At 41.8% G+C, this 23,431-nt stretch overlaps 1 protein-coding gene and 1 long non-coding RNA gene across 3 annotated transcripts in view; one reads left to right on the top strand and one right to left on the bottom strand.

Annotated features, from left to right (window-relative positions):
* The window catches only part of RGL1 (ral guanine nucleotide dissociation stimulator like 1), a 215,798-nt gene that overhangs the window by 120,426 nt on the left and 71,941 nt on the right, over positions 1-23,431 (bottom strand). The window lies entirely within an intron of this gene.
* LOC118672826 lies at positions 1,213-17,118 on the top strand. The gene is made up of 4 exons (XR_004973219.1): positions 1,213-1,737; positions 7,928-8,025; positions 13,585-13,727; positions 16,903-17,118. It is a non-coding gene; the product is annotated as an uncharacterized LOC118672826 (long non-coding RNA).

Consider the following 23,431-nt stretch of genomic DNA (forward strand, 5'->3'; position numbering starts at 1 on the left):
CTCCGCTCCTGAAGCCCCAGGGATCAAGTTAGCGGGGAAATGCTCCCCCCCGCTCTGCAGGTGACCCGCTTCTCCCCGGCGGTCACCCGGTGCCAAAAAAGAATCGGGTGCGGTCTAGGGGACAGAAATGTGTCTTCTCCCTTCGCTAAAAGAAATAAAGGAGGAGGAGTGCAAGTAGGATGGGAGGAGAGGGCTGGAAAAACGTGTTATCTGCCTGTTACCTATGGAATGCCGATTAAATCAGGGCGGCCCCGTGAGTGAAGCAATACTAGAATGCAGAAAGTTTTTTCATTAAGGCAAAAGAAAAAGAAAAAAGGAAGAAAGAGAGAGAGAGAGAGAGAGAGAGAGAGAGAGAGAGAGAGAGAGAGAGAGAGAGAGAGAGAGAGAGAGAGAGAGAGAGAGAGAAAGGATAAGAAGGAAGGAAGGGAAAGAGAGAGAGAGAAAGGAAGAAAGAAAGAAAAGAAAGGAAAAGAAAAGAAAAAGGAATTGCTCAGAGGCTGTACCAGAACCTGTGCCCGGGTATGAACCCTGGTCTGCATCATCATTCTACTCACAGGCAATTACTCTGGACTCTACCACCCATTACAAACCATAGGTCATCCCACAGTACCTGGCCATCGTGGGAGGGAAGGCAGAAAAGGGTTTTGCTGGGACTGAGTGCGTGGAAAGTGGGTGGGCGAGTTTTTGTGAGTTGTCACCATCTCCAGTTGTCTGTACTGTAGGGACACAGCAGGATAATAACCACAGGGGGGAAAGCCGTTCATGGAGAGCGTGCCAGAGGGAGTTTGGTCATAACAGAAAGATCTGCTCTCAGGATAAAAGATTATGGCCATTTTTAGACTCCATGTTAATAAATCAACAGCACGATACCAGAAGATAATGCAATCAGACTTGGGCACATTATGGAATTCCATGCCAATTACAAAACCTTTAGGGCTCATGTCTTTTACACTATTCACCCCTAAATGAGTTTAATCGCCTTTTGTTTTGTTTTTAAAGATCTCTCATGAATTGCCATGGTAAGGCATAAGGTAGGCCCTGGTTAATAATAAATATATCACGAGCTGTTTGAAAAGCTAGAGAATCAAGTGTTCTGATGTTCCCAGGAAGGCAGAATAATGACACAGTCCATCAAGGAAAAACAAAAGGGCATTCGGACACTTGAGGGCATCTTGGAGTCACTCAGCCATGGTCTCCTCACCCAACCAGAACCTCCAGGGCTCAGTAACTGTGGAGACAGGAAGACCAGACCCTTCTGTGAGCACCAGGACAAGGGCCCCAGAGTCCTGAGGAAAATCATGTGGAAGCCCAACTCCCTGCTTTAGAAGTCATCCTCAGGCCCCCAGGCCACCCCTGGAGAACCTATTCAGTGACTCTGAAGACCACAAGATGTACTCATGGATTAATTTCACCATCGCTGCAAATGTGAAGATGACTGAAGATTTTCTACTTCGAGGATATCAAGTCGTTCATTTGCCCTCACCCCTTCCAGGAAGCCTTCCTGGACAGGGAAGCCAATAACTCAGATCTCACCACCTTCTCCCTGGCTGGCCACCTGGTGGGGAAAGAGGAAAGGACAGAGCAAACCCAGCTTCAAATCCACACTCACATGAAGGCAGAACTTTGGCTCTACTTCCTTGAACTTTAATTTCCTCGTCTGCAAAGTGGGACCAACATCTACCTCATAGCGTTTGAACAGGATTAAATGAAATATGTTTGCAAGCCTTCTAGCTCATGGTAAGTGACCAAAAAGAGTTCCATTCCCTTATTACTGTACTTCCTCCCAAACCGTATCTTCCCAGGCTCACTGAAGTTCTGTATGCATGCCATGTGGGGAAATCTAAAATGATGTCTTCTCGCTGAAGTTATCATTTCAGAGAGGTTTTCCCAAGAATAATTACTTGTATTTATACCTGATAAAGAATGTGATTTTGTCCAAATGCTGATAAAAAAAGAAAAAGGCTGGTTGTTGGTTTTTTGTTATCGTTAATCCTCTCCTGAGCATATTTTTCCATTGATTTTTAGAGAGAGTGGAAGGGAGGGGGAGAGACAAAGAGAGAGAAACATCAATGTGAGAGACACACATCGATTGGTGGCCTCCCGCACGTGCTCCCACCGGGGCAGGGACAAGATCCTAACAGTGCTCTTGACCAAAATTGAACCTGCGACCCTTCAGTCCATGGGCTGATGCTTTATCCACTGAGCAAAACTGGCTAGGGTGAAAAAAAGGCTGGTTTTATGCTAGATAGAGCAATCTAGTGTTGCAATTTATAATTCTTAAAATATTTATTTTTAAATATTTCACCTGCAGGCAGCTCTGTCAGTGTTAACTTCTTACACACACCTTTGGGTGAAATACTCCTAGTCATAATGTGGGAAGGACAAACCAGCAAGTCATTTATAACTAAGTTTGAATTTATTGACCAGATTAGTGTACCCATGACCTAGCGTGACCCTGAGATAACCAGTCTTATTAAAAGGAGATCAATAATGCTTATAGTTTTTAGTGTGCAAGTCCTTGCTCTCCTTGGTTAAGTTACTCCTAAGTATTTTATTCTGTTTGATGCTATTGCAAATGGGATTTTCTTAACTTCATTTTCATTGTTAGTGTACAGAAATGCAATTGCTTTTTATATATTGATTTTATAGCCTAAATCTCCATCAATAGATGATTGCATTAAAAAAAATGTGGAGTATACATACAATGGAATGTTATTCAGCCTCAAAAAACAAGGGCATCCTGTCATATGTGACAACACAGATGAACCTTGAGACATTATGCTAAGTTAAGTGAGCCAATCACAGGACAGAACTGCATAATTCCATTTATATGAGGTATCTATAGCATTCAAACTCATAGAAGCAGAAAGTAGAACGAATGGTAGTTGCCAGGGATAGGAGGGGAGGGGAAATGAGTTGCTGTTCAATGCATATCAAGTTTCAGTTATGCAAGATGGAAAAATTCTAGAGATCTACTGTACAACATCATAGTTAATAATAAAGCACCTGAAAGAGTACTTGGAACGTCAGAGGCCTTGAATAGAAACGTATCTCCTTGCCCCCACCCACCCCCACCCCCACCCCCATCCTCCCATTCTTTCCTTTTAATGTAAATCTGTATTCATTTACTGATCTTGGTTTGCAATCTGCCGGTTGTTTACATGTTGGGTAATAGCTTGGACTGCATAACAGAAAAGAATGGGCAGTGTAAGAATAATGGATATTGTACTTGGATATATAGGGTGAAAAACTTGTTTTGGGTTTTTTTTTTTTATTGACTTCAGAGAGGAAGGGAGAGACAGACATCAATGATGAGAAAAGAAAGATTGATCAGCTGCCTCCTGCATGCCCCCTACTGGGGACAGAGCCCACAACCAGGGCCCTTGACCAGAATCAAACCCGGGACGTTTCAGTCCACGGGCTGACACTCTATCCACTGAGCCAAGACAGCTGGGGCTGAAAAACTTGTCTTGAAGACAGCAATATCAGCATGGGATGGGAAGAAATGGGAAGGCCTAGGTTCTGTCCTCAAACTCATTGCTGGACTATAATGTCCTATGCCCAATGATAAGTTTGGAGAACGGTCCTAAGAGATCAATAATAATAACACTAATAACAACAGCCACGACAGCGAGGTGAAGAAAGCTAAATACGTGAGAGGTCAGGATTTCCCCTCCACACCTTCGGGCTGCTGAGTGCCTGTTTCCTCTACATGCCTGCAGCCTTACCTAAAGTGATGAGTTTGAAAACCTTTCCCACTTTTAAATGGAATTGATAATAGCCATTTGGCAACATTTTATTCAGAAACTATACCTTCAGCTATCTGTATGTCCCTAAAAAACTTTTGATGGAGGACATAAGCAAATAAATGTTGCTCTTTTACTCCTTTATCCAACAATATTCAAGTATTGTCAAAAGGCAAACTACTGTTCTTCAGGCCTATGGGCTATGTTGCTCACCAATGTACTTCATGTTCTGCTCCCCACTATCAGCTGGGCAGCCTGCTGGAGTTGTTTCTAGCTATGCTGACTGGGGTTGCCCTGTGTACCCACTCTTAAGTTTTCAACCTTGCATTGCAAAGATCCAGTCATGCTTGGTTAAAGATGAACAGTGCTCACCCTGGCCAGGTGGCTCAGTTGGCTGGAGTGTTGTCTCATACACGAAGAGGCTGCAGGTTCAATTTCTGATCAGGGCACATACCTAGGTTACGGGTTCTATCCCCAGTCGGGGCATGTATGGGAGGCAAACAATCAATATTTCTCTCTCACATTAATGTTTTTTCTTTCTTTCTTTCCTTCTTTCTTTCCTTCTTTCTTTCTTCCTTCCTCCCTTCCTTCCTTTCTTTTTTTCTTCTTTTCTCGCAAATCAATAAAAAATATCCTCGGGTGAGGATAAAAAAAAATGTACAGTCCTCTTAAACACTCTTTAAGCAATAGAGAGTTGCTTCTATTTTCTGAGGGACCAAAGTAATTTTATTAATCATCACAGAGATACTATAAGGTATAAATTAAAATCTCAATGCTGTTATTAAGTTCTATTTAAGAAAGCAACTCACAAGCCAATGTTAGATGCACCTACTACAACTAAAGAAGAGGCTGCCCTGGGTAGAAAGTGGAAACAGAGGAAACATAAACATAGCCCTGACAGATGGCAGGCGGAAAGCAAGGGACTCCCCTGGTCATGATGACAAACATTTCACCAATAGTTGGTGGTTGCTTTTAATTGTTGATGATGCTCCCCTGAGGAGGAAGTTGGTTACTGGAATACTATGTGTAACTTGGACTAATGAGTATTATTCCTCATCTAATTATAGATTTCTGTAAAAGAAAAAGGACAGCTAGAAATCTGTTCCCTTGATTGAAAACATTAACAGTCAGCTCAGGCATGAGGCCAGGTCTGTGTTATATATAATAAAACATTCTGCAAAATGGAAGATAGGGACCTGATGCCATGAAGACTTTGACCAAAATTACAGAAGGACGCACTGGGCAATTAGCCAAATCATATGTTGTTTTGGGGCTTAAGGAACCTACTTTTTCCATAATAATGGTATTAAAATGGTGCTGAAAATCCAAATAAGTTAGAACCACTATAAGTTAGAGACTAAGCATGGTGGCTTTGAGTCCTAGATGCACCACTTCTCTCTGAAATGAGGTGTTTAACATCGCTAAGCCTATAAAAAATAGGGATACAAACACCTTGACTCATAGTGAGAATTAAATAAGATAATCCACACCAAACCCTTAGCACAGTATCTGGCACCATGGTTACTACTCAATGTTGTCTAGAAGTAGTAGTCATCGTCATCGTCGCCTTGAACATATCTGGCTCCCCCCATCACAGAGCCTTTACACATGTGATTCTTCCCTTTGGGGACATCCCTCCCTTTTACATTCTCCCACCCTAAGATGTGCTCTCATGGCACCATGTTCCTCTCTTTGTAGCCCTATCACAGTTTCATTTTACATTTAATTGTATGATTATTTGGTAAATGTCTGTTCCCCCAAACCCTGCAAAGACAGAGGAAATGTCTGTGTGTTTTTTTCTCACCACTGTATTCTAGCAGCTCACACAGTGCCTGGCACAGAATAGATGCTCAACAACTATTTGATTGACAGCTAAATATGTAGATAAATGCCATGCTATAAATTCAGTAAGTGCTTAGTGATTGTTGTTGAGTCATATAAATGAATCACTCAATATTGTCTCCACCTCTAAGTTGCTTATACTCTAAAAAGTAGAGAAGGGGCATAAAGAGCATAAGTGAAAAATGGACTTTGCAAATCCACAGATCAGAGAGTACAGATTAGGAAAGCCGGCAGACTGTGCAATGTGTCACCGAGAGGACACAGAAAATTGGTCAGGAGGCACTCACTCTTAAAGGACTTGCAGATAATTACAGCCTTTAACAAGGCTGTGTCAGCTACAGCCTTTAAAGAAAAAGAAATATGGACCGGGAGGAAGAGAGGAAGGTCTTCCAGGGGAGAGGATGGCAGGTCCAAAGGATGATATTTGGTTGGAGAAGTGGCTCATACACTCGAAGGAAATGAGATTTGGATAAAGTAGTTGGTTGATGGAGATTCTTGAATTTTTCTTAAGAGGACATTGAAATGATAAAGCAGAGTGTGAATAAGATGATTCTAATAATGTCCCATAGGTTGTCTTAGAGGGAAGAAAGCATAGAGGTAGAGTGAACTAACAGGAAGCTGTTGGAGTAGTGGACATGCCAAATATTTAACACCTAGGTTGAGACAATATTTGAAATAAAGAAATGAATCTCAGTGATTTTTTTTTTTGAAAAATTGATGTTGCAACCTGATGATAGGCAGCATATTGCAAGTAAATAGGAGGGGAAAGAAAAAAAACCTACAAGGTTTTAAGGCTGGGACACTGGGATTGAAGTGGAGACATGAAAATAAAGAGAAAGGGGGGAGGGGATTTTCTGTTTTGGGGAAAAAAACATTACAAGTTCAGTTCTGAGGAGAAAGAAAACAGAAATATTGAAGAGTGATCAGAAGGAAAGATAAAGACTAGAAATGAAGAACATTAGTTGCAAGTTGGTATGTATATAAGGAAGTTGTTTGAAACCATAAATCATATGATCCCTTCTCAGGGGAAGAGAAACGGAGTCCCTAGGCACCCACAGATGAAGAAAACCAACCAAAACTAAGGAGAGAGAAGAGCATGAGGAAGAGAAGAACACAGAGGGCTTGAGTTGTGGAAATGAGCTCGGAAAGGAAAGCTCATGCAATTAAAAGTTCTCCAGCGCTAAAATCAGTCTTGGGATATAGTCAGTGGACTTTAGAATACTGAAAAGGATGAGATTTACCTTCTGTTGCTATCACAAGAAATTATACGTACTTCAAGAGGACTTCCCCTGTTTAAAAGCATAAAAAAGGTTTTTTTTTTAAATTATGGCTAGTTATTCTATTCGATGACAATCTTCAATAAAATGTAACCAAAGTTAATTGAAAGCCTTAGTGTGGTCAGTTACATAACACCAGAATTGCTGAATAGCTTAAATGCAGTGTTTTCCCAGAAATATTTGTCTTTTGGAGGAAACCATGAATGGAAAGTTTCTGCCTTAAAGGAGAAGTTTTGAGAAGGTGGAGAGAAAAGAAAAACATATAATGGAAATATAACTATAACAATAATTAACCAAAACGCTACAAATATTGGTAACTATTCACACAGGGACAAGCAAAACAGAAAGAAAAGTGAACTTTACCACTTTAGAGAGTTGATTGTTGTTGTATATCATGTCTTCTTAAAAATCAGAAAATATCTCATATAATGCCTTTGCCAGGAACAATATTAGACAGATCTTTGGTTCTTCTGATTTTCTTGTTCAACTGGCAGAATCAACTCAGACGAATTCATACTGATCCTGTTTTGTCTAAGATGTAAAGTGAGGTCTGTAGAATGAAAACGTGTTTAGTTTGGGGCTAGAGAAGGGATGTGTCATGACCTTGGTTTATTCAGCTTCTTCTAGTTAGGCAAATAGCTGCTGCTCTGGAAAGCTACACAGAGATCTCACTTCCACCCTGGCTTTTCTGCTCTTCCCCTCCAAGGGGAAGGAGGGAGGAAGGGAGATATATTTTTTTAAATTGTGAGATGGATTGACTCCATCGAAGAAGCCATAGGCCTGAGGCTACAGGAGCTGAGCAGGGCTGTTGAGGACAGGACATTGTGGGAGGGGAGAATTGATGGAGTTGGGTGGTCTTCATCTCAAACCTTAATCATAAAATCTAATGATTTCTCTCCAGAATATCATAAACCCAACAGAAAAGCATTGTAAAGAAATGATGGTGCAATCATAAGTTATGTGGCCACCTTATAACAAAATAAGTAGTATATTTTTTCTTATAGCCAAATAGGTAATGTGTTTAACATTATTCAAAGGAATTTCTCTCCTATAACTTGCCAGGATGTCCTGCTGTGACGTTCATGTGTCCCGTGCCTGAGGAAACCACACCACCCTTGGTTGAAATGAAGGCTGCACGAGCTTAGCACGAGGACCAGCTGGTATTCTTGGCATACGTACTCAACTCGGGCTAAGTTTTTAGTCTTCCCCACCCGAAAAGGCTTAGGGATAAAGTGGGGATTGGGAAATCAGTGGAAAACCCCTCAATGTGATTAGTTCTATAAATTTATAGCAGACTCAAGATGCCCTAAGGAGGTCGAAAAGGCCCTAGAATCAGTTCCAGGTACCAAAAAGAAATTAAATTCGCTTTGGGTGTAGGTTCCAAAGATTTCAAAACAAAATTAGACCTGCTAGGATTTTGGCATGACAGTTAACCATGTGGACAAGGATACTGTCCTTGGATGGTGGAGCAGCAAGATAGACAGAGCCTGGCCATGGCCATCATCTCACAGAACAAAGCTGCCATATACCAGCCTTGGACTGCCTGTCTCTGGACCATTTCATGAGAGAGAGAAGTAGAATTCCTTCTTGTTTACATTGTAGTGAAATTGGCTCTCTCTGTTACATGCAGCCAAATCTATATACCTGTTAATACATCTGTTAAATGGAACAGAAATCAGTAAAGGTAAGAGAGTCACTTTAGCCAAAGGCTAGAGCATACCTCTGAAATTTACGCTGAAATTATTCTAGGCTCTGAAAAAGAGTTCTTTACCTACTTATTGTTGACTCAATGAATATGCAGTAAATATTTGCTGAGTGTCCACTATATATATCAGGCGCTGTGCTAGGCAATACGGAAATAAATTTTGACAAGACAGTTGTGGTGCTAACAGATTAGAGAGAGAAACAGACAAAACATGTACATTACAGTATCATAAATGCTGAGAGAAAGGTTGCTATTGGAGTATACAAGCTGAGCCCATAGGATTCAGGAATGCTTCCCAGAGAGAATAATCTTGAAAGTGAGTTCTGAAAGATGTGATGGAATTAGAAATAGCACAGGGAGGGGTTGGGGGTGAGGGGCAAGCAACCAGGCAGAGGGAACAGAATAGGGGAAAGCCCAGGACTCAGAGGAATCACAGATTGAACAGACTCCTGGGCATGGCCCACTAGCTCACCAAACATACCTCTGACTCCAGGCAACCCTGTGAATGAGTGAGATGCCCAATGTCCTGTCCTCAACAGCCCTGCTCAGCTCCTGTAGCCTCAGGCCTATCGCTTCTTCGATGGAGACAATCCATCTCATATTTGGTCTTCCCTTTTCCAACTGCCTTCTGTTTCCCCAGGATTATTGTCTTTTCCAAAGAACCCTACCTTCTTATGTGTCTGAAGTAGGACAGCTTCAGTTTTGTCAGTTTAGCTCCAGGACCTACTAGTTCTTCTGCCTGGCGGTCCAGGGTATCCATAGAGCTCTCCTCCAACACCGTATCTCATATGAATCCATTTTTTTCCTATCAGCCTCTTCATTGTCCAACTTTCACATCCTTACATAGTAATTGGGAATAGGCTGGTACTGTATGTTTTTTCCCCAAAAAAGAAGTTAGTACTATATCTTCACTTTGTGAGTACTAATTTGTCGTAATAGTATAATATACTAACTGGATATTTGTCCCTTGGACACATGAAGTATGCTTTTGTTTTGTTTTATGTAATCCCATTATCCCATAACTAATCCTCTGTGAAGGCTCAGATAAATAAATGACTATTTTAATGACTTTAACAGAGCCATCCTATGTGTGAGGCACTGACCTGCACGGTACATACTGTTCCTGGGTCCAAAGTAAGGGAGGCAAAGAAGGAAATGAACAAAGTAAGCAGGCAAGAGGGAAGAGCATTATTGTGGGCTTCTACGGAACCAGCCAGACTCTAAATTCCAAACCAGATTGTGAGTGTTACAATTGGTCCCACTTAGAATGGCCATCCTAGCACATCCCAGGTAAGAGTCTGGCACATGTTGGGGGCAGGATGGGAGGCCTTCTCTCATGTCCCACCTTGGAAATACTCAATGTTAGTGCTATCCCTGACCAGGGAACGAGAGAGAAGACCGGAGAGTGGGATCTCTTTGGGGGGAGAAGGGGGCAGGGAGGGAAGCAATTTTAGAAATACTAAATGCTGTGAGCCACCTGGAGGAGACTTAAGTATGAACAGAATTTCAAGGCAATGGGGAAGGGTTCAGGGAAGCTGGGTAAGAGAAAAGAGCAATCCAAGCAGAGGGAAAGGCATAAGCCCAGGCATAGAGGTCAAATGCGAGGTCGTCACAGACCAGGCAGAGGGAAGGCAGGCACCCAGAGAGAACGATCTGCCTGGACACAGACCACTGTACCTGTTGCTCACTCTTTCACCAGGATATTCCATGAGTCATATCGATGGAAATATATAACCTCACCCCGTGTAGACTAGCCAAGTTCCTCTGCACTAGAGTGGTTTGAAGTCTACCCACCCCGCTTGAGGGAGGTCAGAATTATGTGTAATTTAGCTACCACAGCCTGACTACCACCTATGTGCAGGTATGCATATTTTGGTGTTGGTAAATACTGACATTTTCTGTCACTTTACAAAGTAATTCTACATATAGTAGTTCCCTTAATCTTCACAACGGCTCCAAAAGTAGAGGTATTATTATCTCCGCTCAAAGTTCCAGATTACAAAGACAATGTGAAGGAGCCAGGTCTTAGACCCAAGTCTTTTGACTCCAAATACCATGCTGTTTTGTCCATAGAACATCTATTTGCATCTTTGCTGTTGCTTAATTATTTAGGACTTAAAGCACCTTATGAGTACATGAGGTCTTCAGACCCATTTGTAATCAGGGGTGCATTCACACAGTTGCCAGCACTCAAGAATTATGAGTCCATACTGGCTCTTTCCTGAGTGACTTGTCCTTTTCATTCCCATCATCCCAGTACAGGTTCATATTGCCTGGCACGATGGCTCCATTCATTCATGCATACAATCACGTAGGCAGCCACTATGCTTCAGGTGCTGTGCTAGGTGCTAGGGATCAATACAGAGCCTCAGCTGTCAAAGAACTTACAGTGTAGGGAGGAGACACATGAGTAAATAGGACCCTTAGAAGAATGTGAGACTATTCAGTGGAATAGCCACATGGCGGGACCCCTAGCATTGCGGACAAGCACCTAATCCAGAGTCAAGGAGTCAGGAAAGTCTACAGCTGAGACTTTAATGGAAAGCCGAAGTTAGCAAATAAAAAGGGTCAGGAGAAGGAATGGCATGAGCAGAGGCATGGGTGTCAAAGAAAGCAAAGCAGTTCCACAGGGAGAACTGGATATGGTTTGATATGCCTGAAGGATGAGTGCAGTGGGAAGGGCTGTGGAGAGCTGAGGTAAGCGTCAGATTAGAGAGGTTGGGAGCCATGTTAAAGAATCTGGACTTTATCCAGTGCAGTGAGACCATAAAGGGTCTCATGTAGAGTTACATGAGAAGACTTGCATTTTTAAGAGACCTGACGGTGACATGGAGAAAGGACGGGAGCAATACTGCTCCCGTAGGAATATAATCTGAGCCATTTATGTAATGTCAACTTTTCTAGCTGCCAAATTTAAAAAGTAAAAATAAACAGATGAAATTAACATTTTATTCGTTAACTAGTATTACCAATGTTAATAATATAGTTTCACTCACAGTATTAGAAAGAGGTACAGCCCTAGCTGGTTTGGCTCAGTGAATTGACCGTCGGACTGCGGATGAAGGGTCCTGGGTTCGATTCCAGTCAAGGGCACACACTTTCAGTTGTAGGCTCGATACCCAATCCATGCAGGAGGCAACCAATCGATGTGTCTCTCTCACATCGATGTTTCTCTCTCTGTCTCTCCCCCTCCCTTCCACTCTCTCTAAAAATCAATGGAAAAATATCTTCAGGTGAAGATTAACCAAAAAAAAGAGACAGACAGACATAAGAAAGAAAGAGAGAGAGAAAGAGAGAGAGAGAGAGGGAGGGAGGGAGGGAGGGAGGAATGGAGGGAGGGAGGGAGAGAAATATGAACACATTGGAGAAGTATTCAGGAAGGGGAATAGTAGAAATTTATTATAAATGAACTTTAGTTCATTTTACACACTAGGGTCGAACTAGGGTCAAACTAATCTTGCTGAAATATACCTGTGATTAAGATCCTCCCTTACTTTAATTTTTCTTTTTTTTTTTTTGTCTTTTGCCTTTTGCCTTTTCCTACCACATAAAGCCTAAGCTCTTCAGCCAGCATTGAGCTGAGCCTTTTCTCCAGTGTTTGCATCCTCCCATCCACACAGCTGGGCCTCTCTCTCCACTCCCACCTGCAGAGACGTCCCAACGTCCAAGACCAGGCATAACCTTACACAGAAGGAATGAGAAGACCTCAGCTCAGCACTCTGGGATGTAGTGTCAACCGTTCCTACTGCTAGTCAGGCCCCGTGTTCCAGGTCTAACTCCTGGCTTGGAACTCTGCCCGGTCCCTCTGGGGTGGGGGCCCTGCTTCTTGCTTTCCATTCCTTTCTTTCCTCCTTCCAGAGCTTGGAAATCTGCCCATGAACCTGAGCTCAGTGGCTGGAGCCCGCTGACTGCTGACTGACTTTCTTATTCCCTTATTTCTGATTACATTTCTCAGTGTCACCTGTCCTAGATTGCCCAGTACCAGCACCTCCAAGCCGGAGACTTGTCTCCCACCTTCAAACACCAATCCTACTTGCCTTGGTGACCGCCTGCCTCTGTTTCTGTAGACCTCTGCATATCATTTCTAATGCCTTGTCTGCCACCTAGACTTCCTCGCAGCTCTTGCCCCGTCCCCATGGGCAGATCTAGCCAGTCTGCCCTGTCTTTTGCAGGGAACCAGGCCATTTCTAACAGTATCTTGAGCTATGACAATTGACATTAAATGCCCCACAGATTAGAGCCCCACCCACCAGGAACACTTTCTCACTAGGCTTGTGAACACTTGACTCCAGTCAAAATAATCTCACTGTTGTTTGCCAGTCATGCCCCACACCTACAGACCTCTCGGATTTATTCCTGTTAACCGCTCACCTGAAAAGGGCTTTATCCCATTCCATCCCCCACTTACTGAGGAATTCTTAATAAAGAATAAGCCCCAAAATATGACAATCCAAATCTCTTCCCAACCCTGACTGGAAATTACATCTCCTTCCTCTGAAGTCCTGTGGCTCGCTATCTGGACTCCCATTATGGATTTTATTGTCTTTTTATTTTAAATGTCTTATCTCTCTTAAGTATATACTAGAGTAAGTAAACACTTTGGAAATAAAATGCATATCTGATTACTTAGCAAAGAAAACTAGGTAGGGAAGAGGGAAAGAGAGACTTGGCCCAATTTCACAACATGAGTAATCGTCCATCGAAGATTATAACTGAACAAGATCATCTTGTTAAGTGCCTGCTTAGCATCCTTAATCAAATCATTCCTGAAACATGGGGGGTAAGGGCCCCTGTCCCGATGGACTATGGAAATTCACTGTGAGTCCCTTAGGTAATATATATATTTCTTATTGTCTTCCCTTTCTATTAGGAGTTATTTTTTTGCATCTCTCCTTCCTCCCTCCCTTTCTGAATGTGTCTGGAGCCCCATCTCTCACCCCAAAGTTCTATGACTCCCCAAACAGAACTGGAATGAACTGCCACCTCCTTGAAATCCCTCCACTTCTTCCTTTAGGCATCTACTGGGCCCATAAGTGTGATAGAAGGAGACACAGCAGCTTTCTTCCCTGAGAGAAAACTCAAGGACCCAGGGAACAACCCAGCGATGCCCTGCCCTGCCTATCTTTGAACAATTCAATGGTAACTGAAAAGACGCAGGTAGGAAAACCAGACTGACAAGTGGGTGTTTCTGTTTTTGATTAAGGGGGGCAAAGTTCATTCTTGCATCCTGTATAATAACTTCTTGTTCCCAGCAGTACATCTAGCCATGGAGGGCCCACTGCCCTCTTATTTTGCCAAGTCTATGTCATGATGTGATGGGGGAGAGTTAAGCAGATTGTACACCCTTTCCAGCTTTCCTCTTAGGAGCTCCAGATGCTTTTTAAAAAAATATGACAATGATCTCACCAATCCCTGTACAGTAGCAAGAAACATTGCCAACAAAAATCAAATAATTATAATCCACCCACCATAATGTCTATTCTACCTGCATTATTCTGCAATATTAGACATCTGAGTGGCAATATACAGTGCCAAGTCCAAGGCCATGAGGTCTGAAGGCCCAATGGTCAGAAGTCCTCTGATGCTAGACAGACATCAAAGTATCAGGTTTTCTGAAGGAAGAAGCATTTAATTATGATCCAACATGCTTCAAAGTGCTTTCAAGTGGTCAGTCGCTCCTCCCTGCTTCCCTGTCTGGGCAATGAGCTCCACTTGCCTGATGAAGGAGTTGTGTTTCCTTTAGAAGCATCAAAGAGGATTCTCTCCGGCCCCACAGATTTGATGGGGCAGCAGAGTTGCCCCTTTCAAAATCCCATGTGTCCATGTTGAGATGAAATGGTCAAACCCTGTCTTCCAGGTGCTTTGCCTTGAATTGGAGACCCCATGTCCTTGTGGCAGGTACCTGGCAGGCCATCAGGGGACAGTCCTCAATTAGAACCCACATCCTTTTCTGGCCCAGCATGGGTTAAATTAACTTTCAAGGTTTGGGACAAGAATTAGTCTATTGATTAGCTTCAGAACTGGATGGATCCTCTAGGGCAGCGGGGGTGGAAGGAGATGATTCGGGTATCATTCATTAGAGTATCTGATGTCCAGAAGCTAAAACATGGGGAGTACTTTAACAATAAAAACAGAAACCAGCTACATAAGTCTGAGAAAACATCATTTCTCTTTCTACTGAAAATAGATTTTTATAATCTTGAGAGTGTATATGGGCATAATCTTTTTAGAGCACAATTTGGCAGTATCTATCAATATTAAAAGCACGCATTCACTTTGAACAAGCAATGTCACTACTAGGAATTTATCCTATGAATATACATGGAATATTCAACAAAACATATGTACAAGAATGGCCAACAAAGCATTATTAGTCATGGTTTTAAAAATACATCAAAATGTCCATCAGTGCAGGGTCGGGCTAAATAAAAATGGCACACCCATATAATGGATTACTATGGACTGGTTAAAAGAATGAGATGGATTTGTGTGTGCCCATATGGAAAGATTTTGAAAACACATCATTAAGGGGGAAAGGCCAGTACAGAACAGTGTGTAGAGTATAAGTCCTTCTATGTTAAAATGCACACATAGTTGTGGGCATGGTCACTTGATGACATTTAGGCAAATGCACGAAAAAATCTCGAGAAATGGTTGGCAGTGGTCGACTTTCAGTCAAGGACTTGAAGCAGGTGGAGAAACAGCGTCAGGGTCACTTAACAGGGTGGCATTTAGGAGAAAGCTCAGGGACCAGTTTAAGTTTCTTATTTGCATTCCCCATTGTTAAAAATACTAATAATATTCTGTTATCATTTTAAAGGTTTTCTAAGTTAGTATCTTCAACCTCAATTGGGTATGTGGTCAGAGAGAGAACAAAAAAAAGATATTCAGCGAGATCAGTAATACCCTCAGCAGCTAAGCTAAAGAGGAAGTATTCCAGTCCACAGAGGAAGATGCTGGCCTCTGCAAAAGTGTTTACTGCGCCTGAGGGTGGAGGGGGAAGTGGAAAGAAGAAGAGTAATAATTGCCTCATCTGGGTTTTTAATCGAATTTAATTTTTTCTACTTACTTTACTTTGGAAAGGGGATTCTGATAAGAGGAACTAGCCCTTGTGGGAGAATGTGAGGGAATAAAATGTTTTCCTAGCTATGCAGAGTCAGAAGGAGCGCTCTTATCCTTTCCTCACCCACTGGCCAATCGAAAGGCCAAAATAGAGGTGTTCAGAGGGAATGTTGACAGAGCTGCTTAGCAATGGCCCTGGAAGAATAAGGAATATGAACCAGCCCCTGAGAACAAACCTTCAAGAGCTGCTGGTGACTCAGTTACTACCGAACAGCAGGACTCTTTTGTTTTCTTGAGCCTGGGAAAGAAAAGAAAGAAAAAACCCTTTTGCTTTTGCAAACAGTCTTGAATTGCAGTTTCATTAATCCATTTCAAGGTCCAGGTTGGTGTGGCATAGGCAACTGTTTACCCACCCAGTGAAGAGATAAGGCAAGGCTGAGCCTCCAAAGAATCCACCAAGTCTCACCTGTCACACAGCTTCCGTTTATGATCCACATGGAGGCTTTCTATTGGCCAAGATCTACCTCAATGGATTTCATAATGGAGTAAAATTTATCTGAGTAAAATACTATCTGGCATAGGCCTAGATACGAAGCCTATAGAATAAGCATGACTTTAACATTGTTTTCTACCTGATGGCGCTCCCAGGGCAGGCACAGAACTGTCCCCTCTTCTCACTCACCATCCGATCATTCGTCACTAGGGCAGAAGAGGATGGTTAACAACATGATAAGCCTTGTTGGATAGTTTCTAAATGTTGGAGCTTCTTCAAGGAAGTGGGCACCCCCCCAGGGCAGGTTACTTCAGCTAGTTACAGGGAGAAGGAGGCCAAGGTCATGAGCTGATTTACCCTGAGGGCTATTAGCTTTGATTTGTTTCATGACCACATCCTGCATCCCTCAACCCAAACAGCTGTTTCAAAAATGGATGCCCTTGATGACAAGAGGGACTGGTCCAAAGTAAAATAGATGTGTTAGTTCAAACTCAACATGCTCCAGGAAAGATGAATCAAAGCACATCAAAAGTATTAAAATTACATCACCTGGTATTTGTTCCAAAGAGATCAGGAATAATAACATCAAGCAGACCTCAACAATCTGCACCACTGCTAGGTTGGTCATCAGACAAAAATAGCCTCATATTCACAGACAGCCATTTCTCCTTAAGGAGGAGACGATCACACTAACTCTGAATCCATTTTTCCAATAAAATACGTCTTCAAAGAAAATTATCTCATTTAGCACATAAAGAATGTTCTACTTGTTCACAGGTGTTCCCCCAGGGAGGAAACTGCAGTCAAGATGAGTTCTATCAAAGTCTGTGCCCTCATAAGCTCATTACTAAGTATTTTATGTAAAAACTAAATGCATTTTAGTCATGACTTGATCTGTGTATTTTTCATGCTAATCAGATACTGATGTTTTTCTCTTATAAACTGTTAGTTCTTTAAATTGCCCCTCACAGTTCTTCCCTCCAAACATGTTCTTCACCCACACACCATGCATAAAATACCTCCTTTATATTCCGCAGAACCCAACACTGATGCTTTTCCATCATTAATACAAAGAAACAAATTTACAAACTGTCTTTCCTCACACTTCAATCTATTTTCTTGGTTTTGAAGTTTCAAATATAATCCACAAACATAATCTCTGAAATACTACACGCACCAGTATCTGACGCACATATAAAGACCTAAAATTGCCCAGCCTGAATGGCTCAGTGGTTGAGCATTGATCTATAAACCAGGAAGTCCCAGTTTGATTCCCAGTAAGGGTATATGCCTGGGTTGCAAGCTGGATCCCCAGTGTGGTGCGTTCAGGAGACAAGCTGATCAATGATTCTTTCTCATCATTGATGTTTCTATCTCTCTCCCTCTACCTTCCTCTCTGAAATCAATAAAAATATATATATATTTTTTAAACCTAGAATTAACCTTGAGGACTGTCTCACACACTCCTCTTGACCTAGAATTAGCCTTGGGGGGTCATCTTACATACCTTGAAATCTAAGCGCATGTGCAACTGAAAGCTCTCTAATCTCAAAATAATGAAAGCTTGCAACACTACAAATAAGAATCACCATTTTTAATCCCTGGTCCCAGAAAATGGGCAGCTACACTGCTCCCTTCCTGGTATGAGTCTGTCCTCTGGGGGAGGAGAGAACCTTGCCTCCTCTGTTCCTTCCTACAGGTGTCCCTTGAAAGACTGTCTACAGGAGGCTCCCAGATCCAACAGTGTCAGGTGTACAACTCTGCCAGGGGGCTGAAACAGGACCTTCTCTTTCAGAAACTGATCCACCTACCACTGCTCATTGCCTTCAAAGAGCACTGAAGTCAGGCCTCAGGGAAAGATACAGCTAATTTTCTGGATATTGAGTCTATTTTGGAAATGATCTGAGAACGTGTGTCACCCTAATCAGAGAGACGTATGTTGATCATGTAGGTCTTGACCCAAAACCTGAAGCATGTTGATTGGACCATGGATGACACATTGAATCAGGCTGAGGATAGAGATACTGGGATATGGAATCCATACCCTCTTTCCACCCTAGTATTTCTATTCTTCCCAACTTCTTTCAAGAACCTCTCCCAGTTCCTCATGGGTTATCAAGGTACCTACAGTTCCTCTGTTTGCCCCCATAAGTGGGGCAGTATGTAAAATAAGGGGCCCAAAAATCCCTCCAAATCATGGAGGATTATATATGACCATCATTTTACTTAATAAAACTGTATAGATAACCCTCCCCCCTTACTACTAGGTTATGAAGTCACTAGAAAAAAAAAAATCCTGCTCCTTTTATGCCTTTTCTCTTCTGTTTATCTTTGATATCCCCCCTTCTCCCTGCCTAGCTTTTCCCTTCTTCTCTACCCTATAGTACAGAGCCCCTTTTCTTCTTTACTTCTTCTGTATAATTCTAAACACAGCCTCTGCCAATAACCCTGAGCTCTTGCTGCATCATGCTGATTTGCACCAGCTGTGCTTGTGGTGGTGAACCCATACATATAACAGGGTCTCCTTAGATCTTCCTCTGAAAACAAGACTCCACATATACATCTAAAAGTCATGACCAGTGGGAAGGAAACTGAGCCAAGGATAAATAGACCCTGCTTTGAACTACTGATCACATTAAATAAGAGAAAAAATACAACGGGAGAAAAGAAAAGTGCTACCCAGAGTTGTAGCTTAAAGATTTTCTTGGATCTGTACAGCAAACTGTAAAATGATCTGTTCATTTAAACATCCCACTTCCAAATTTAATGTTAAATTTCTCAATACTAATGGGAGGAAGAGGCAGGGCAGGGCAGGGAGTGAAGGATGGGAAGACTGCCATCAAGAAGGCTTCAAGTGACAATATAAAGTATACTCCCAGATTAAAAGAGAGAAGCCAGGAACTTCATCATATAACTAGCGTTTGCAAAGCTTAGTCTTTGACAATCTTACACAATTGTAAAAAAAACAAGTGCATGGAGCAGCTGTTGGGAATTCGAGTCAAATGATGTTATTCTGCAATTTGGGGCAAATCAGAATCTTGGATTGTGAGTTTTCCTATCACCTCCCTCCCTAAGGGGTCACTGGCAAAGTTACCAGATAGTTTGTGTATACTGAACGGTCTGGCCCATTTATTTTCCATTATGAAACGATGTGTAATGGTCGTGCGGTTGAACATGACCTGATATTGTGAATGACCATCATTAGAATGTAATTATCCTTCATCTCTGCCCCAGTGCAACTATGTTCCAGATTCTCCACACCAAACTGCATTTGTCCTAGCTGCATGGGACAAATGCCATTGGTTTTGTTGAAACAAAAGTCATCCAGATTGTAAAATTATTTATTCGTTTCAAAGACTCTGGCAACTTCCAAATCAGGGACACAAACATGATCCATCTGATGTAAGAGGACATCCGGCGGTCTAAGAAAAATATGGTGAAGCTAACCCTGTATTACAAAGCTCATCTACTGACGAGTTAGGTTCCAAAAGGCTTTCTTCAAGCCTGCTTCTCTGTAAGTTCAGGAGGACATGAAACAAGCCGCTGCTAACAGTCTCCTGTTGAGGGCAAGCAGAAAGGGTGCACTTCAACTCGGGACAGCTTCCGTCCATCTATGGAAGTTCTTAGATTGAAAATGTACAAGAGACAGAACTTCTATACTCACTTTATGCACTTGAAGGAGTTAAGAGTACGTTTCTGTCCACTACAAACAGCAGCAACATGACTTCAGGGTTCCCAGAACTCATTATTCTGTCAAACTTCAAGCACTGAGTTCCTGAGCAGCAACAACATTAGAACAAAAATGGAGACCCCACCAGCAGGATCTTTGGTGGATGAACTATTTACCAGGAGGTAAAAGCTTACATGGCCCTTCCTGATCTGAACCCCACCCTCCTTTCAAGCCCATCTCCCCCTATACCAGTGATGGCGAACCTATGACACGCATGTCAGAGGTGACACACGAACTCATTTTTTTGGTTGATTTTTCTTTGTTAAGTGGCATTTAAATATATAAAATAAATATCAAAAATATAAGTCTTTGTTTTACTGTGGTTGCAAATATCAAAAAATTTCTATATGTGACACGGCACCAGAGTTAAGTTAGGGTTTTTCAAAATGCTGACACACCGAGCTCAAAAGGTTCGCCATCACTGCCCTATACCTTCTACTTGGAACCCTGTCTTCCATCCATATTGAACTTCATTCCCCATTCCCTCTAGCTTCTACACCTTTGCACATGCCTTTCCCTCTGCATGTGCAAAGGACTTCCTTCCCCACCCTCATCATCACTTATTCCTGAAATGTATTAATTACTCTTAGCTTTTCCTAACCTCCCAGATTCAGATAAAATGTGCCTCAAACATGCTCCCTTGTAACCTTGTATTTCCTTTTTAATTTCCCTGAACACATGTATGATGCCTTTTTAAAAAGAATCTATATTTCCCACTGAACCATGAGTCAGGGGTTATATCAGTCCTATTCATAGCAGTTATTCCACAAATACTTATTGGGTAAATGCCTCAATTCACTATTCTACATTTACTAAACTAGGCATTAATATATTTGAGATGCTTTATTTAATGATATCTGTCACTTTAGTAACCTTTTGTCTTGTTTGACATGTTTAATTATAGAATTGTAAAAGTACAGAGAAACACACAAATATATAATCATGTTCACTTTACTGCCATTCTGGAATTAATAAATGTTAACAGATGTACATTGTGCATATTACTTGCAGTTTATTTAAGACTGTTTTCAAAGGGCCAAACTCAAATGGTTTTGTGATCGATCCTGAGTTAACTAGAGAGAGAAAAATGGAAACATTAATGAGCACTAGCTCTGTGCCAATCACTGTCCTAAATGGCTCATATACATCGCATATTGCCTTCAAGAGAATATTATTCTCCACATTTTATAGATGAAGAAACTGACATTTAGAAGATTAACTACCACCCAAGATAAAAATACATCCGGTAAATGTCACTAATATGCCTAAACCAAATTCTATTTAAATCCAAAAAACCCATGGGGCTTTCCTCTTTATTATCTAGATCCTCAAATCCTACTCGTGTCTGGAAGGAACTTGCACTTTTTGAACCATATATGTAATTCCTCCATTCATTTTATTTATTTTTTTTAATCCTCACCTGAGGATATTTTTCCATTGATTTTTAGAGAGAGGGAGAGAGAGAGAGAGAGAGAGAGAGACCGATGTGAGAGAGACACATCAGTTGGTTGCCTCCCACATGCCCCGACCAGAGCAGGGAGCCTGCAACCAAGGTACCTTGACCGGAATCGAACTCGGCACCCTTCAGTCTGCAGGCCGACACTCTATCCACTGAGCCAAACTGGCTAGAGCTCCTTCATTCATTTTAAAAATGTAACTAATGAGCCATGTGCTATCTCATGAATGCAAAGAAAAATAAGGTAACCAGGGCCCTGCATTTACAAGCATTCTTGTTAATTTAGCTGGAGAGTAAGAACTAAAGTGGTTATGTAACGGACATTCTCCGCTGCAAAAGAAACATGCAACCACCAAGGCAATGAGAAAATAGCACCAATAGGCTGAATGGACCCACCACACACAAACTCTCGGCTCAAGGATGACAAACGACGAGTTCATTCATACCAGATGGCCCCCAAAGTTCCTCCTGGTCCCACCATGACTAGAATCTTGTGGCTGTGGTGGGAAAAGCTTTTACAAGGTGACTAGATATTTAAGAGTCATAGTTAGAAACTGGCTGTCATTTATGATTTCTACAGGGCCGTATATTTTTTGTTTTCACAATTTAAAAATAAAAGAAGAAACTTAGGGATGAATAGTTTGGCTCTTTTTTCTATGTGTCTTCTTGGCTCTCAGTTCAAAATTTTATGGTGACTGCCTGGTTGGCACCTGTGTGGCTCTACAGTGCGAGTCTGGCACAGGTCGGCCTCTGCACCTCTTCCTGGTGGTCCCGGCCTCCCTTCAGAAGATGGATGACACCTTGGTCCCTGTCCAAAAGAGATGACGTGTCCTTGTACGTGTACGTTGTATGGAGGGCCTTGCTACATTTCTCTCGGTAAGTCCTGGATGTTTGGGAATCACTCACTTTCTTTGTGACAGTACTGTCAGCAGTTTGGGCTTCTCTTAGTAAATTATAATACTTCTAAACTCCCATTTGAAATCCTGGCTTGTTCTTGCTTCCCCAGATCTACCACCCTCAATTATCCTTACAAATAACTTCTCCTCCCACCCGGACATAGCATGATTCTTCCATCACAATGTGTCAAGTCTCTTTGCCATTTTCTCTTCCTTGATCAACATTTTTATTGTGGAAACAATTTAGATTTGTCCTGGCATTGCAACCATCCTACTTAAAAAGAGTGTTCTGAGGCAACAGTAAGTTACTTTGACCCTGAGGGTAAACATGAGTGGATGGATAGGTTATTGTTTACTGAGGACTCTTTTCATCAGGCTATTTGCTTTTATTGTCACTGTATTTTTACTGTACACATATGTTGTTGATTTCTCAGAAATCCAGTAAAATTGTAATGGTTCCTACTATTGGCAAGTACAATCCACAGAATAAAACATATGCCCTTTTATGATATCAGAGAAAACACTACTGAACCCAGAAATTCTGTCACTTGGGTGTTCTTCTCAGGATAAGCACCAATATGTGCGATGTTCTTTATCTGTCCATTCCTTTGTTCGTTTGTTCATTCATGCATTCATTCATTCATTCGACAAACATCTCAACAATGTAATTATGTAACTTTGTAGTGATGTAACTTTGAATATGACAGCAAAGTTCCTTATGTAGAAGCTCACAGTATACTGGAAAAAAATATAAAATAACTTATTGCCAAATAATGTGATAAATATACATAAAGAAAACAAAGTTAAGAAAAAAATGACAGCCTTAGCTGGTTTGGCTCAGTGGATAGAGTGTTGGCCCACCGACTGAAGGGTCCCAGGTTCAATTCCAGTCAAAGGCACATACTTTGGTGGCAGGCTTGATCCCCAGTCCTGGTTGGGGCCTGTGTGGGAGGCAATCAATCCATGTGTCTCTCTCACATCAATGTTTCTCTCTCTCTGTGTGTCTCTCCCCCTCCCTTCCACTCTCTCTAAAAATCAATGGAAAAATATCCTCAAGTGAGGATTAACAAAAAAGAAAGAAAGAAAAATGACAAGGGCACAAATGGTCTGTGGTGATCAGATCAGGGGAAATTCCCAGAGTCTGAAGGATGAGGAGGAGTTAACTAGGAAAAGGGGAAGGAAGGTCATTCTAAACAGAGAGAAAAACAAAAGCACTGGGGCTAC

The sequence above is a fragment of the Myotis myotis genome, unplaced genomic scaffold, assembly GCF_014108235.1.
Source record: "Myotis myotis isolate mMyoMyo1 unplaced genomic scaffold, mMyoMyo1.p scaffold_m19_p_18, whole genome shotgun sequence".
In the NCBI taxonomy this organism is placed as follows: domain Eukaryota; kingdom Metazoa; phylum Chordata; class Mammalia; order Chiroptera; family Vespertilionidae; genus Myotis; species Myotis myotis.